We start from the raw sequence: 16,355 nt of genomic DNA, 5'->3' as shown, positions 1-16,355 counted from the left end.
CCTAGATAGCATAAGAAAATCAATTACTCAGTGTGGTCTTTTGAGGCAATTCAAAGGCTCGGTACATGCAAGATGTACTAGGATTCAACCAACATAACACTGCATACTAGGTTGTAGCAAATTATAATAAGTAAGAAAACACTAACAATAAATAGTATCAGAACCAGTAAGATGGATCAGCAGTAAGACTTCCTTTTCTGAGCAAATCCAGCAACCATAGCACATATGTTCACATACAACATGTGCACACAAACAGTAAAATAAAAATGGTTAATGATCTGAAGAGACATGTCTCTGCAGGCATACAAATAACAAAAAAAATACTTATTAAAAAGATTATCAACATCATTCTTCATTAGAAAATCTAAAACCCAAGCTAGCCACTTCCTACCCACTAGCATGACAAACAGCAAATAAACACTGGAAAGGCATGTGCAGAGCTGGAATCCTCATTCATAGCAAACCAGATTAAAAAAGGATAGAAAAACAGGCAGCTTCTAAAAGTTAAGCAGAAGTTACTGTGTGACTCAGTGATTGCACCTCTAGGTACATGAAAGTACATGTTTATACAAAGAAACTTGCACATGAGTCTTCATAGCAAAATTGTTTGCAGAGTCAAAAGTGCAAAACACCCAAAGCACATCAAAAGATGAACAAACAAAATGTCTCAGATCCACACACCAGAATACTATTGGATCAAACAAAAAGTATTATCGCTGGAGGTGGCACATGCTTTTAATCCCAGTATTCAGGAGGCCACACTGGTTTACATAGCAAGCTCCAGACCAACCAACACTATACAGTGAGACTGTTTCAAATCTCTCTTAACTCCCACACACAGAAATGACAAAAAAGTAGTAAATAACTGAGTAATAATATGTGCAATATTATGATATATGCTAAAAACATCCTAATTGAAAATAGCTAGGATCAGGGGCTGGAGGTATGGCTCAGTGGTTAAGAGCACTGACTGCTCTTCCAGAGGACCCGGGTTCAATTCCCAGCAACCACATGGCAGCTCACAACTGTCTGAAGATCCAGTTGCAGGGGATCTGACACCTTCACACCAATGCACATAAAATAAAGTTAAATAAACCATTAAAAAAAATCATTGTTAACATTGCTTGTGTGGCTTAAAAAAAAAAAAGAAAATAGCTAGGATCCAAAGAAAAATATCAAGATTCCATTTGTGTAAAATATCTAAAAGCCAATCTATACAGGCAGAAAATTAATCATGACCCGAGGGAAAAGAAAAGGAACAATGTTTTGCTAATAGGGCTAGTATTTATTTATAAATAATAAAAATCTTCTAGAATTAAGACAGTTGTAACAGAACTATACAAGTCTGCAAATATGCTTAAAAACAAAAAATGAAACAAAAATCCTCGTAGAAAGAGAGAGAGAGAGAGAGAGAGAGAGAGAGAGAGAGAGAGAGAGAGAGAGAGAGTGTGTGTGTGTGTTTTAACAAAAAACGGTGGGGAAATGTATGGAGATCAGAGAACAACTTGCAGGAACTGGATCTCTTCCATATGTATCCTGGGAAGCACATTCAAGCCATTAGGCTTGGGAATAAATGCCTTTCCCATTGAGTCACCTTGCTGGCTCCTACTACATACTTCTAAAAGGTAATAAAAAAAATGAATTATAGCTCAATTTTAAAAAAGCAGCCAGATGTGGTGGTACATGCCTGTAATTCAAGCAGCCAAGAGAATGGGGAAAAACAAAACAAAACAAAAACAACAACTAAGATTTAGGCTAGACTGTCGCTAATGAAGGAATAAATGAAATCTTTAAGAAAAATTCTGAATCAGTGTTAGGTCGTTGTGGCACACACTTTAATCCCAACACTACATGCGGGAGGCAAAGATGGGCAGATCTCTGTGAGTTCGAGGCCAGTCTGATCAACAGAGCAAGTTTGAGGACAGAGTTGTAGCAAAAAAGAAACCATCCCACTCCCCTCCCCCAAAACAGAACAGAACAAAACAAACTACATGGATAGATAGAAGAACAACAACAACAACAAAATCTGACTCTATGCAATCATAAAAAAAAAGAAGAACGGGGTGGGGGTGGGTGTCTTTAGCCTCAGCACTCAGGAAGCAGAGACCGACGGAACTCTTGAATTCAAGGCCAGCCTTGTTCTACACAGTGAGTTCCAGCACAGTCAGGGCTACACAGAGAAACCCTATCTAGAAAAATAAGCACACAAAACAAAAAACAAACAAGTAACAACACACACACACAAATATACCACTTTTAGGGGCTGGAGAGATGGGTCAGTGGTTAAGGGCACTGGCAACTCTTTACAGAGGTTCCGAATTCAACTGCCAGGATCCACATGGCAGTTCACAACTGTCTGTAACTTCTGCTCCAGGAGATTCAACACCCTCAAACAGACATACATGTGGGCAAAACAACAATATACATAAAATACAAATAAACGGTCATAGAATATTATTTTAAGATATGTTACTTTTGTTTATGCTCTGGAATATTTGTTTAATGATGTAAGATGTACTTGATTAAATAAAATTTACCTGTGGCCAGGAGGCTGTTAGCAACTAGCTGACAGGAAGTGGTAGGGAGGAGCCAAGTGGAGAAGGATTCTTAAGGAGGGGCAAGGAGAAGCTTGATTGGCTTTTTGAGATATGGAAGGAGGAAGCTACTTGCTATTCAGTCTCTGAAGAGAATTCCACCTTAAACCTTGAATCTTGAGTTATTTAAAGAGACAGAGATTTAGTTAAGATCCTTTTGTAGCTTTGAAAAAGAGTCATTGCTTGAGGGAACAGAATTCCCTCAGGCTTCAGTTCTAACCAAGGCAGGCTTGTGGAGTTGCTGATTCTAAAAGCCCCAGATTAAAAGGCAGCAAAAAGTTAAAGAGGACAACTGGTGTACAACATGGGTCACCAAAATGTTATGTGAAGTTTTACTCTTTTGACTTTTGTGAGGGCCCACCACCCAGCTCCCAAATAAGTCACACACAGAGGCTTATTCTTAGTTATAAATGCCTGGCTTTAGCTTGGATTGTTTCTTGCCAGTTTTTCTTATATTATCCCAGACTACCTTTTGCCTCGGGGCTTTCCCCTTTTCTTCAGTACTTCTTACTTTTGATTTGGCAGGCTGAGTGGCTGGCCCCTGACATCTTCTTCCCTTTGTTTCTCCTCTTCCTTGGTTATCCTTCTATACTCTCTCCCTGCCTGCCTCTCCTATCCTTGCTCCTGCCTATTGGTCGTTCAGATCTTTATTAGGACATCAGGTGTCTTACACAGGCAAAGTTATCACAGCCTCACAGAGTTAAACGACTGCTGCATAATCAAAAGTCACACCCTTAAAGTAATATTCGCCAACAATAAATGATTTTTAACAAAAAATAAACTGAAGGCCATTAGGAAAACTTAGCAAATAAACCTGCTTGCTACCAAGTCCCTGGGACTCACAAGGTAGATAAAGGGAAAACCAAATCTCACAAATCATCCTGCCTGCTCTCCACATTTGTACTATGCACACCGACACACACACACACACACACACACACACACACACACACACACACACGAATGAACAAATTAATGAGCAAATAGCTGTTTTGTTCTTAAAGTTGGTATCTGCAACTCACAGCCTGGGCTACATGTCTCAAAACAAAAAGGGGGTAGTGAGAACTATATATAAATTCATTTCAATAAGGCTGTTTTGAAAAACTCCAAGGGTTTTCCTCACTTATGGCTGATCTAGAAGAAAAAAGTGATATATAGTCTAGTAAAATGCCTATTCATCTTAGTTCCCACTCCCATTTATAATTCCCTTTAAGTATTTCCACTGTCCAAACACCAGAAACATCGTCACAGTATAAATTCTTTCTCTGACAGGATATGAACCAGTTTCTGGGTGACATCAGCTGGATCCACCGTTTCAAGGGCTACCTTCTTAGAATAACTATAATGTCAAATGGCATATGGTATAGACTAAATTTAAAATGTTGTCTTTGTTATTATTATAGTATGTTTATATAAATTCAAGTGTCAAAGTACTCACAGAGTGCAGAAAGGACAACAGATCCTCTGGCTCAGAATTATATCCCTGTGGTCAGAGTGGTAGGAAATCAAACTTCCATCCTCTACAAAAGCAGTCTGCATTCAACCAGAGTCATTTCTCCAACCCTATTATTGTTACTTTGGTGATTACTTAAGATAGAGTAAAAAGTTCAAATTAGGTTTAGTCTATGTTTAGTTTAAAAAATAAAGACATATGCTTAATACTATATATAGTTTAATATCTAGATAAAAGGTTAGGATGTGAAATTGCTCCAAATGTGTAATTTTTCTAGTAATGGTATATACCTAGTGTGTGTTGCCTTGGGAAAGGAAGAAGAAAAACAGGGAGGAAAAGAAAAAACCCAGCAACACTCACACCCGGGTCACTAACAACATACCTCACTATTTTCTTACTCAACATCACCGATCACTATCAACATACTTATTTTCTTAACTAACGACTCAACACCTTTTGATGTAGAAATGTTCAGTGAAATAATAACCTGGCCAGGTAGACCACAAAAAGAATCAATCTTTAAGGAAAGAGCAGGGTTGGGGGCTGATGAGGTAGCTCATCAAGTAATGAATGATGTTTGCTGCCAAGCTTTAGTCTGAGCTCCGTCTTAACGATTACTAAAAATTCACAATACTTAAAGATCACTAACTGCTTCTTCATGTTTGCAAAACTAGACAATGTATGCAGCTATTAAAGTACCTATAGTTCTCTTTAAAATACTTAAACTATTTTAAAGTGAAAAAATGGTTTTGTTTTCTGAACTAAAATTTCCTTTAGTTTGCAAATGTGAATGTATATAAAGTGAAACATACTTAAATCCAGAAGTGATCTCGAGATAAAGAAAAATCACATTTATGAGTGGAGGTAAACCTGGGAAGAGGCGTTGGGGAATGGGATGGTCAATATGATCAAAATACATACTGTATGCATATATGGAAATTTAAGAAAATGAATAAATTATTAAAAAGAAATCTGCACACTTAAACTCAGAGGTTATCCAACAGAAGAAAGTTCAAAGAAAAATTCTGTTAATAGAAAATATTTCAGAAACCTTTAGACTTAGCTTACCTTGGAAGAAAAGTTAAAGTGCTTTTCTTTCTGAAGAGTGCATATCAGAGTCAATGTCACTGGAAGTAGTGTGGCAGCTTAAAGGTCTAAGTCAAAGTCTTGAAATATTACACTTAACTGTTTCACTAAACTGATGGAAACAATAGGTTTGAAATAAGTTTCAATCTAGGCCCCCAAAACTCATAATATCTTTGCTACTATGGTTTTACTACTTACTACATAAAGTGTCCCACCACAAAAGTCAATAGTTTGGGGACATTATTTTGTTCTGTTTTAAATCAAACATCAATCTGAGGATGCAGCTAAGTGATGTGTGTGCGAACTAAAACCCTTGCTATACTACTTCCTGACCCTTTTTCAGACAGATCACAGTGTTCTCATAGCTAATTAAAATTTAGATGAAGTTGTCAACTTTCTTTAGTTTATCAAGCAAAACCTCCCCACTTCTAACTTGTCATAAAGATGATGAACCGCCAATTAAACAGAGGCAGAAGAACCTCAATTTTCCAATTTGCCTGAGCTGTAGCCTAAGACCCAGCGCAAATACAAGCAAACAACAAAATAAAACAAACCAGCTACAAATACATTATTAACAGTCTATAGAGTTTACAGATAGATAATGTATGTTTCCAAAAAACTGAAGATACTGGCCCCTCCTCCAGCAGTCATCAACAGTCAATAGTTCTTGATGGAGGATTAGGCCCTTATTTATGCCTAGTGTCTAAGCAGAGGAAGATGTTGGATTTCCTGAAAACTAGAGTTACTCATGGTTGTTACTGTTAACTGAACTCAGGTCCTCTTCAAATGTAAAATGTGCTCTTAACTGTGGAACCATCTCTCCAACACCACAATTTTCTTTTTCTTACACAACCAATTTGCTAATGCAGAATCTGGAAATGACAGTCAATTCCTCAATTTTTTCATCTAGAGCTTTGAAAGGGGGTTCTGAGAGGATACTTAACAAGAAAGTATGAGGATCTCAGTCAGAACCCCCAGCACATGTCAAAAGCTAGGCACAGTCGGGCAGTGGTGGCTCAAACCTTTAATCCCAGCACTAGGGAGGCAGAGGCAGGCAGATCTCAGTGAGTTCAAGGCCAGCCTGGTGTACAAAGCAAGTTCCAGGAAAAGCAGGACTGTTACAGAGAAACCCTATCTGGGGGTGGGGACGGGACACCCAAAACAACAACAAAGAGCTAGGCACAGCATACCTCATGATTGTAATGCCAAGGAGAAGGTGTAGATTGTAGGCTCCCTGGGCCTTGTTAGCTAGACTTTCTGGTCAATCATTGAGCTCTAACTTCGGCGAAAAAATAGGTAAGACCTCTAGAGAAACAATGGAGGAATGCATCACTGTCAGTATCTAGCTTCCATATGCATAAGACAAGGACAGATACACACGGTTTCTCTCTCTCTCTCTCTCTCTCTCTCTCTCTCTCTCTCTCTCTCTCTCTCTCTCTCTCTCTCGTTTTTTTCTAGACAGGTTTCTCTGTAGCTTTGGAGTCTGAACTGGAACTAACTCCAGGCTGGCCTCGAACTCACAGGGATCTATCTGCCCGCCTCTGCCTCCCAAGTGCTGGGATTAAGGACGTGCACCACCAACCACCTGGTTCATGCACACTTTCTTAAATAACTTCCTAAGGAATACTTTTGTGTTGTTAAAACAAAAATTTCCTTTTCTTAGGATTTAATAAAAAGTTACTGTTTAGCTCTTGATTTCCATCTGTACAATAATTTTATACAATTTTTAACATACATACAAAGTAAGGAGTCCAGAGGATCAAAGCCAGCCTGATCTAAATACAGTTCCAGGGCTACATAGAGATCCTATGGGGGAAAAATTATGTAGTATCAAGTTAGACCAGTTTATCAACTTTAGAAACCCTTTCTGTTATGAGCCAGGTATCAAACAAGACGTTACAGATAGCACTCAACTGTAATCTCAGTAGTCAAGAGAGGCCAAAGCAGAACTGTGAATTCAAGATCATTATGACTATCACAGTGAGTCCCTATCAAAATGGAAACCAGCAATCAAAAAGTTCCACCTTCATCTGAAACATGTCTAAGAAAAAACAATCTCTAAGTGAAACAAATAAAAGATGCTCCATCACATTAATTTCTCCCTTTTTATTTATTCCCTTGTTCCCTATTTGAGAAACCTAATAAGATGTTAACATACAATAAGCTTCCACAAAACATCTCAGAATGCACTCATTATTGTGAGACTTGATTGTGAAAAGCACCAGGATAAATGCTTCATTTAACCACAGGATTCTGAGACTTTCTCCATAGCACATATGAACAAGCTTTTAATTTTCACAACCATTTTATCCTCTTTAAACACCACAGGAAACAAGGAAAGCTGTCAAACCACATATCATGTCTATTTTGCATGGGGAAAATATTTTTAATTAAAAAGTATAGTATTGACAGGAATAGTGCTTTAAATCTAGCACTGAGGAGGCAGTGGTAGCTGTCAGTTCGAGGCCAACCTTCTACATAGCGAGTTGAAGGACAGCCAAAGCTATGTAGAGACCTGCCTCAAATAAAATAAAATAAAACAATGTAGTATTGCTTAGTCTAGCTCATAAAATTACTAACTGTCCAAGCTGTTACCCAGGGCTCTTTCCTCTCCATCGATCAAGGAAAAGCAGAAAAATCTTCAAAGAAATTTCTTATAATATTTTACCTTTTATGATTATGTAAATAATACACCTATTCAGCTGTCTAAATATATATGTAACATTGGACGAATATTTATATGGAAAAATGCATATAATAAATATATGGAGAAAGTATTACATAACTGTGTTCCAATAAAGATCTATTTACCATGTAACTTTCAGAATATAAACTTAGGAACAAAGGAGATCTATTTCTATTTTGTCAACAAAGAATTATGAATGCAAAAATAGGAGGGTCCCATAGACCCTCACCATAAAAACTCAGTACAATATAAATATAAGCCCTTTCGTGTTTGGGTAAAAGAACATAGTGAGTGCTAAGCTGCCAGATGTATCTAAAATGATAATCGTTAAGTATTATCCCTAAATAATCTCAAATATAAAGGTAACATTTAATTCTAATCAATGATGTCCCCACCAAATTAAAACGTCAAGGGTATTAGAGCCACACAGGACTCTGACTACCTACCACCCATTCAACTTAGTTTTCCAAGAAATGATTTATTAATTTCTTTTTGTTTTGTTTTTTTGAGACATGGTTTCATTGTGTAGCTCTGGTTGTTCTGGAACTCACCGAGATCTAATCGCCTCTGCTTCCCCAGTGCTGGGATTAGAGTCATACGTCACCACTGCCCAGTCAAAAGTAGAATTTCTAATCAGAGTAAGAGTAACCTTACTCAATATATTCTTTATGGCTAACTGGTTATTCATGGAGTATAACAAAATTTAAGTTAAAATTTTGCTTCAAAATCATAGAAAAAAACTAAGATCTAAAGATAAAAGCTAAAATTCAGTCACCATTCTTCAACAAAAAGATCTTCACACCGGATGTCATCCTTTAGTTTTCTTTCTCAAACATCAATGTCTTTTTTTTTTTTTTTTTGGCCAACTTTTTTAGTTTCCATCAGAATCCTGTAAGTTTCCTAAAACCAAAATCCATCCACGTCATCAAGTTTCTAGTGTGTTAAATCAAGGGAAGGTAGTATTGGGAGTCAAGACCTCTATTACAGTAATGACTTTTAACTTTAATAATCTTTAACAAGGAAGTCACCTGACATGTCTCTTTTTCTTATTTGCTTTTTTTTTGTTTTGTTTTGTTTTGTTTTGGAGACAGGGTTTCTCTGTGGCTTTGGAGCCTGTCCTGGAACTAGCTCCGTAGACCAGGCTGGTCTCGAACTCACAGAGATCTGCCTACCTCTGCCTCCCTAGTGCAGGGATCAAAGGCGTGCGCCACCACCACCCGGCTCTTTTTCTTATTTGTAAATGACAAATTTGTGCTTGTCCCCAATCTTTTCTCTAAAATTCTCCAGGACATAAATATTATACCTAGACCATTCTTTCTTCTAATTCTATGTCTGTCACTCTCATTCAAGGTCTTATCTGAAGCAAGGCTATAGCAATGACCCCTCTGTCTTATACTACATTTAGTTTTATACTACCAGAAAGTCACCAATTGATCCAACTAACTTTACTATCTTTTTAAAATAAAATAGACATAGGTAAAACCTTACATATTTAATACCATCTATTATCCATGAAGAAATTAAGTTTGACATTTCTAGACTAATATGGCTATTGATTTCTGTACAATGACAAGACCACAGATAGCTTTTTACTGATAACCAATACAACAGTCTCACTCTGAGTTCCCTATCCTTAGAACTGACCCATTTTATCTCTTATTGAAATTATGCAATATCCTTGACCCAAAGTCAATTTGTGTCTCTGTTCCAATCTTTTTCATCTTAGTCCAAAGTAAATCACTCCTCCCCATCCAAGGGTCCAGTATTATTGCCCATAATATGTAAATTCCTACTAGAGGTTGTAGTACACACACTTTTAATTCAGGAGGCAGTGGCAGGTGGATCTCTGCTGGTTCAAGGTTAACCTGGTCTATATAGAGAGTTCCAAGAGAGCCGGAGCAAAATATAGATCCTGACTCAAATAACAAAAACAAAACGAAAAACCAAACAACTACTACTTTATAAATGCCCATAATATATACCTGGTACTAGGCACACAATGTCTAATAAATGCTTCCTTTTTTACTACCATGATGGAGATGATAAAAATTAATAAAACCCAATACTCTTTAAAGACAAGAACCAAACTTTTCATTCTCATGTGTCATCATTCCTTACTTCCAAAGTGTTTCCATGCCCTTTTGAGGCAAAATTAATATGGATAACTAATCCAAAAAAGCTAGTCTCCAAATAATAAGAATCCACTGAAAGTTATTATTATTATTCTCTGCTCGGAGAATTCTGAACTCTTCTAGAATAAACATTGTGACTAACTTCAGGATGACATATTCGTAATGACTATTAAGGTAACTCCTCTGATCAAAGGGATGAGATAAAGCTTATGCATCATTCTGAATGAAAGCCACCATCCTGCAAGGAATGTAGAAGCAGTTCCAGGCTATTCCCTTCCATAAAGTTCATCAGTCAATCTTATTCATTGAATTAGAGATATTTGCTATCGATGGTATAATAATAGGACTTGCAGGGTAAGGATAAGGAAGGAGGATCAGGAGTTCAAGATCATCCTTAGCAACATAGTTTACTTGAAGGTTAGTCTCAAATTTTTAAAGAAAGAAATTATAGGGCTGGGTGTGGTGGCAGACAAATTTAATCCAAGCACTTGAAGGGAGAGGTAGGGAGACCTCTGGGAGTTTGAGGTAGGCTGATCACCATAGCAAATTCCACACCAATCAGAGCTGACTGATGCCATTTCAAAAAAAAATTTTTTTTCTATTTTTTTTTAAATTTTTTTAATGATTTATTTAACTTCATTCTATGAGCACTGGTGTGAAGGTGTCAGAGATCTTGTGGGACTGCATTTTCAGACAGTTGTGAGCTGCCATGTGGGTGCTGGGAATTGAACCCGGGTCCTCTGGAAGAGCAATCAGTGCTCTTAACAGCTGAGCCATATCTCCAGCCCCCTCAAAAAAAAAAATAATTTAAGACATTTGATGAACTAATACTCTAGCATGGTGTACTTAGAGCAAACCTCAGAAACATTTTTTAAACACTGTTTTAGACATTTATGGAAATAACCCATATTTAACACAATATAAAACTATGGGGGGGGGGGAGCTCACACACAAGCAAGCGCAAGCACACAAGCAAGCGTTCAGTGGTTAAAAGTATGTGCTGCTCTTCCAGAGGACCCAGGTTTAATTCCCAGTACCTATATGTCAGTTTACAACTATCTGCAACTCCAATTCTAGGAAACCAGACACTGTCTGGAATCTGAACTCCACAGGTACATGTGCGATATAGACATACAACTACATGTGTGGCACAGACATCTGTTGATGGAGGTGGGTCTTGTATCTATTTGTTGCTTTCATTGGTTAATTAATAAAGAAACTGCTTGGCCCTCTGATAGGGTAGAATTTAGATAGGCGGAGTAAACAAAACAGAATGCTGGAAGAAAGAAGCTGAGTCAGTGAGTCGCCATGATTCTCCCACTCCAGACAGATGCAGGTTAAGATCTTCCCTGGTAAGCCACCTCGTGGGCTACACAGATTATTAGAAATGGGTTAGATCAATATGTAAGAGCTAGCCAATAAGAGGATGAAACTAATGGGCCAGGCAGTGTTTAAAAGAATACAGTTTCCGTGTAATTATTTCGGGTAAAGCTAGCCGGGTGGCGGGACGCAGCCTGCCGCTCATATTACAACAATCTGTACAGTAAAAACACTCAATGATATAAAATATTTAAAAAAAAAAACCATAAAAACTATAGTAACAGATGAGGTGGCACATGTGTTTAATCCCCATACCAGGACAGACAACTACAGAGACACTGTCTCAAAAAACAAAACAAAATGCAAAATCATACATATAATATACACATACACAATTCATCACTGGGATTATACATTTACCTAAAAAATTTCCATGTCACATTGTATCTCAACTCTATAATAAATGAAGGACCCACTTCTTGACAGGTTATCATTTACAATAAAGTCTTAAGTATTCTCAACATGGAGAACAATCAACTATACTGAGCAAATTTTCTACTTACCCTTACAAGCCAAATTACTCCTGTGAATGTTTGACAGTATCTGCATATGAATTTCATATACACATGGTCAGAAACAAATGAATGTTAAGCAAGTTTCATCCTGTTTTCATCTTACATAGGCCTGTCCTCCCAGTTTTCTGAATAAGGATCTTGCAAAATCCACTATAGACAGGGTGTGCCGAAAGAATACTTGGAAAAGAAAAATCTCCTGGGAGAGTGCCAGTTTAAAAAGAATACTATTTTCATCTAACTGGACATTTATATAAACCCTGGACTGGGAGGAAGGAAGCTTCTTTACCCCAGACTAAAACTTCTAAAAGGCAAATAAGTCAACGAAGAAGTCAACTATGCTTACTTCATGCATCTGAAAAGCAGATATCAAGTTGTGTTGATATGGACAGATCAAATGGCTTTACATACTTTATTTGTTCTACATATATCAATTTTACAATGTCACGGCTTTACTTTTATTTCTATGGCATTTTTCAGTAACAGGGACTCAAACCTAAGGGCCTTAAGTTTCTAACTTTTATTTATTTGTTTTTTGTTTGTTTGTTTGTTTTGCAAGACAGGGTTTTATTGTGTTAACAACCTTGGTTGTCCTGGAACTTGCTCTGAAGGTCTCAAACTCACAGAGATCAACCTGCCTCTGCCTCCTGGGATGAAAAGTGTATGCCACCACCAACAAGGGCCTCAGATTTCTATCGGACTTTTAAAAAGTTACCATTTTGCAGGGGGGGGCACAACACTTGGGGCGCTCATTACTGTTTAAAGTGAGGGTGGGTCTGGAGTTGGCAGCCCAGCAGGGCTACATAAACAAAAAACAACAAAAGGTGGAGGGAAGCTAGACAGAGATAGCTCAGCCATTAAAGAATGACCACTGCTGCTGCAAAGGACCCAAGCTGGGTTCCCAGCCTGCACATCAGGCTGCTCATAACTGCCTATAACTCCAGATCCAGGGAATCCAATAACCTAATCTATTCTCTGCAGGAACTATATGTACCATGTGCACATACCCACACACATACAGAGTTTTATTATATGTACTTACCAATAAATACAAGACAGAAAGGAAATTGTTTTATCATTTTGTTTTTGGGGGAAGGGAAAGATTAAATGATAGTTTTCATTAGGGAGATTATTTTATCAAATATTATTATTCCAACAAGCAGTTTTACTAAGTGAAAAGGATTTTCATCTGGAACAAGATCTTTGTCTTTATTCTTATTATACCCCATCCTTCTCTTCCACTCAAAACAGCATAATCTTACGAACCGGTATTTTTCATTTCTGCAGGTGAACACACACCTACACTAAACAGTTACTGCAAGCACACATACAGAGCACCACCAGGCTGGCTGCCTCTTGAGAGAAACAAGAGGCCTCCAGCTCTGTCACTGACTCCCTGAAGCTCAGGCTGACTCCCTATTAAAATATAAGTGTTGAGAGTTAAGTAACCAGGCCCCTCAACACACACAACAAAATGCAAGAATATCTCTGTTGGAACAGTGCAGACAGTCTTTCCCAGACAAGGAGGTATGACCCAATAATTACAAAACAAGTTAACAATAATGAAAAAGGTGCAATCTCTAAGTGTTAAGTAAGGAACTCAAGCCTAGAAAGAATTAATTCTCAACAGCAGTTGATAATTCTTTTTACTATGCTATGCACTCTTGAGGAATAATTTCGCAAATTCTAAGAAAATAAAACTCTATTCCATCAATCCTATTTTCTGATGCTTGCAAAACAAGCTAACAAAAATAAAGCATCAGATGTTGACAATAAACCTAACTTCGGCACTGAAATGACAGAAATGCAAACTAAGCAATGAAAACCAATCAGGATACTCTTCAATGTTCCTCCATACCTTTCAAGTTCTTGTAGTAACTAGATTTGCAAGAAAAAGCTTTCTTTCTTGAGACAGGGTCTCTCTACATCAGTGGTCCTCAACCTATGGGTCCTGACCCCTCTGGGGTCACGCTATCCTTTCCACAGGAGTTACCTAAGGCCACTGTAAAACAAAGATATATTACAATTCATAAGAGCAGCTACATCTGCAGCAGTTAATGCCCCAAATTCTGGCTTAACTTTCTTCAAAATCCCACAAGCATTATGAAATTTTCCCTATTTACTATTAAGAAATAAAAAGGTAGTTCCACTGCACCCAGAATTATCCAAAATTAAAGAAAGTCCTTCACTGCCATTGAATTATTACATACCAGCAAGTTTATTTTGAAGAAACTGATTTGAAATAGGCTTTAGAAGGCTACTACACAAATAGAACACAGGTTAGCATAAAATTAAGCCCAAAACTAAAGCATGAAACAAGAAAGAAAAACAACATGAACCCAGGAAAGAAGTTTTTGAAAGGCTACTCATTCCTTTGGCCTGGGGAAGTAGTTCAGTTGGGAGTGTGTACTTATCCCTAATGCGCAAAGTCCTGTTTACTATCAGAAACTTATAAGGCACAGTAGCAATCACATGTTATCTCAGTACTCAGGGTAGAAGGAGGAGGACCCTATCTCCCCAGCCCCGCAAAAAGTATAATCCCTCATCAGGCAGCAGTGGCGCACACCTTTAACCCCAGCACTCAGGAGGAAGAGGCAGGTGGATCTCTGTGAGTTCGAGGCTAGCCTGTTCTACAAGAGCTAGTTCTAGGACAGGCTCCAAAACTACAGAGAAACCCTGTCTCGAAAAAAAAAATAAAACAAAACCCACAAAAAACAACAACAAAAAAAAATTGGGTTGGAGAAATGGCTCAGTGGTTAAGAGCCTGTTCTACAAAACCAGTTTCAGGACACCCAGAGCTTTTAAACAGAGAAAAACTGTCTCAAAGGCCAAAATATAAAAAGTAAAGATAGATTAATTCACCTTCAAGTAAGCTTAAGTATATGAATGTAGGGGGGAAAAAAAGTGAGCTGGGTGGTGTGGGTGATGATGGCACACGCCTTTAATCCCAAGCACTTAGGAAGCAGAAGCAGGCAGATATCTGAGTAAATTCCAGGACAGCCAGGGCTGCATAATTAACTTTGCTGAATATAAATAAATAAATAAATAAATAAATAAATAAATAAATAAACAAACAAAGAAAGAAAACAAAACAAAAAATACATCTAGCCGAGTATGGTGGTACACACCTTTAATCCTCAGAAAACTAAAGCAGGATGATTTTTAATAAAGGCCAACCAAAAGTGCATATTACAACTGATTTCACAAAACAAAAACAAGAGCTAAGAGTCAACTCAGTGGTTAAGAGTACTTGCTGTTCTTGCAAAGAACCAAGTTTTGTTTCCCAGTACACACACAGCAATTCATAACAGTCTGTAACTCCTATTCCAGGGAATTCCACACTATCATCTTCTGACCTCCAAAGGCAGCAGGCACATACATGGTTCACATGCAATTTGGGGATATGGGGTTAAGACAGGTTTCTCTGTGTAGCCTTGGCTGTCCTGGAATTTACTCTGCTGGCTTTGAACTCAGATATTAAGAACTCAAATTAAGACAAAACAAAAATTGAATCTTATACACACACACACTTGTGTACGCATACACCGTGCTTAAAGAACAGAATCAAGAAGTTAAAAGTGGACTAAAGAAAAGGGCAATGTTTAGAATATTCTGAAGCATTTTCTAGTTAGTTCTTAGAATATGATACTGTGAACTACATATTGGTCTTTTGTCTCCTGGCACCAAACTACTAGAAAGAATCCTTGGGGGCTCTCCAAAGTGATAATCTTTTTCAATGGTTGAACTGATGGCTGGCATCCAGAAGTAACTTGCAGATGGGAGCTAGTCACCAGAAAGACAAAGGTGGGCTTAGACCACTGATATTTTTGGTCCTACCCACAAAACAGAAGTGAAAGGTAATTATAATTTCAGATCTATCTAGCCAAACTTCACAATAAAAATCAAAAAGGACAGAATCTAGAACGTCAAGATAGTTGCACACATTAAGGGGTTTCTAGAGAATAGAATGTGGAGTAAAGACACTGAATCTCTGCACCTCCCTTCCTCATCTCACCCATATGCATGTATTCACCTGTTTTCTTTTTAATAACAACAAAAAATGACAAATATTAAGACAGTGCTTCTGCATACTGAGTTGCTAAAGCAAATCAATCAAATATGAGAACCAAATTTTAAGAATATTAATTTATAGCCAAGTAGTCAGAAGCACAGATAAAACAATCTGGGGTTAGCAATTGGTTTTCTGAAGTAGTACTGGGGGGCAATCTCGAAGACTATATTCTCCTACTGTGAGATCTGGCACAATTACCTCTAGAAATATCAGAATTAAAATTAAATTACAAGACAACCAGCTGCTATCCACTACAAGTGACTACTTCCTTGTTGAGGGGGGAAATTAAAACTATTCATATTCATGGTCATGGATGCCTTCTCTAGGTTGACTGTTAAAGACAGTTGAAAGCAGAAGGGAAACAAGTTTGCTTTTCTAACACAAAATAGCAGACCAGGTAAGGAAGTTGAAAGTGCAATGTAAAGCACTGTTAAATTTCA

At 37.6% G+C, this 16,355-nt stretch overlaps 2 protein-coding genes across 9 annotated transcripts in view; both read right to left on the bottom strand.

The window, feature by feature from the left end:
• Kansl1 (KAT8 regulatory NSL complex subunit 1) overlaps window positions 1-16,355 on the bottom strand; it is a 122,130-nt gene that overhangs the window by 64,164 nt on the left and 41,611 nt on the right. The window lies entirely within an intron of this gene.
• Window positions 1-16,355, bottom strand: part of Nsf (N-ethylmaleimide sensitive factor, vesicle fusing ATPase) — a 594,435-nt gene that overhangs the window by 559,246 nt on the left and 18,834 nt on the right. The gene's annotated exons all lie outside the window — the stretch shown is intronic.

Source organism: Alexandromys fortis, unplaced genomic scaffold, assembly GCF_014885135.2.
Source record: "Alexandromys fortis isolate MF-2015 unplaced genomic scaffold, M_Fortis_MF-2015_v1.1 scaffold_174, whole genome shotgun sequence".
Classification (NCBI taxonomy): domain Eukaryota; kingdom Metazoa; phylum Chordata; class Mammalia; order Rodentia; family Cricetidae; genus Alexandromys; species Alexandromys fortis.
The sequence above is the reverse complement of the archived record's forward strand: the minus strand, read 5'-3'. Positions and strand labels throughout refer to the sequence as shown.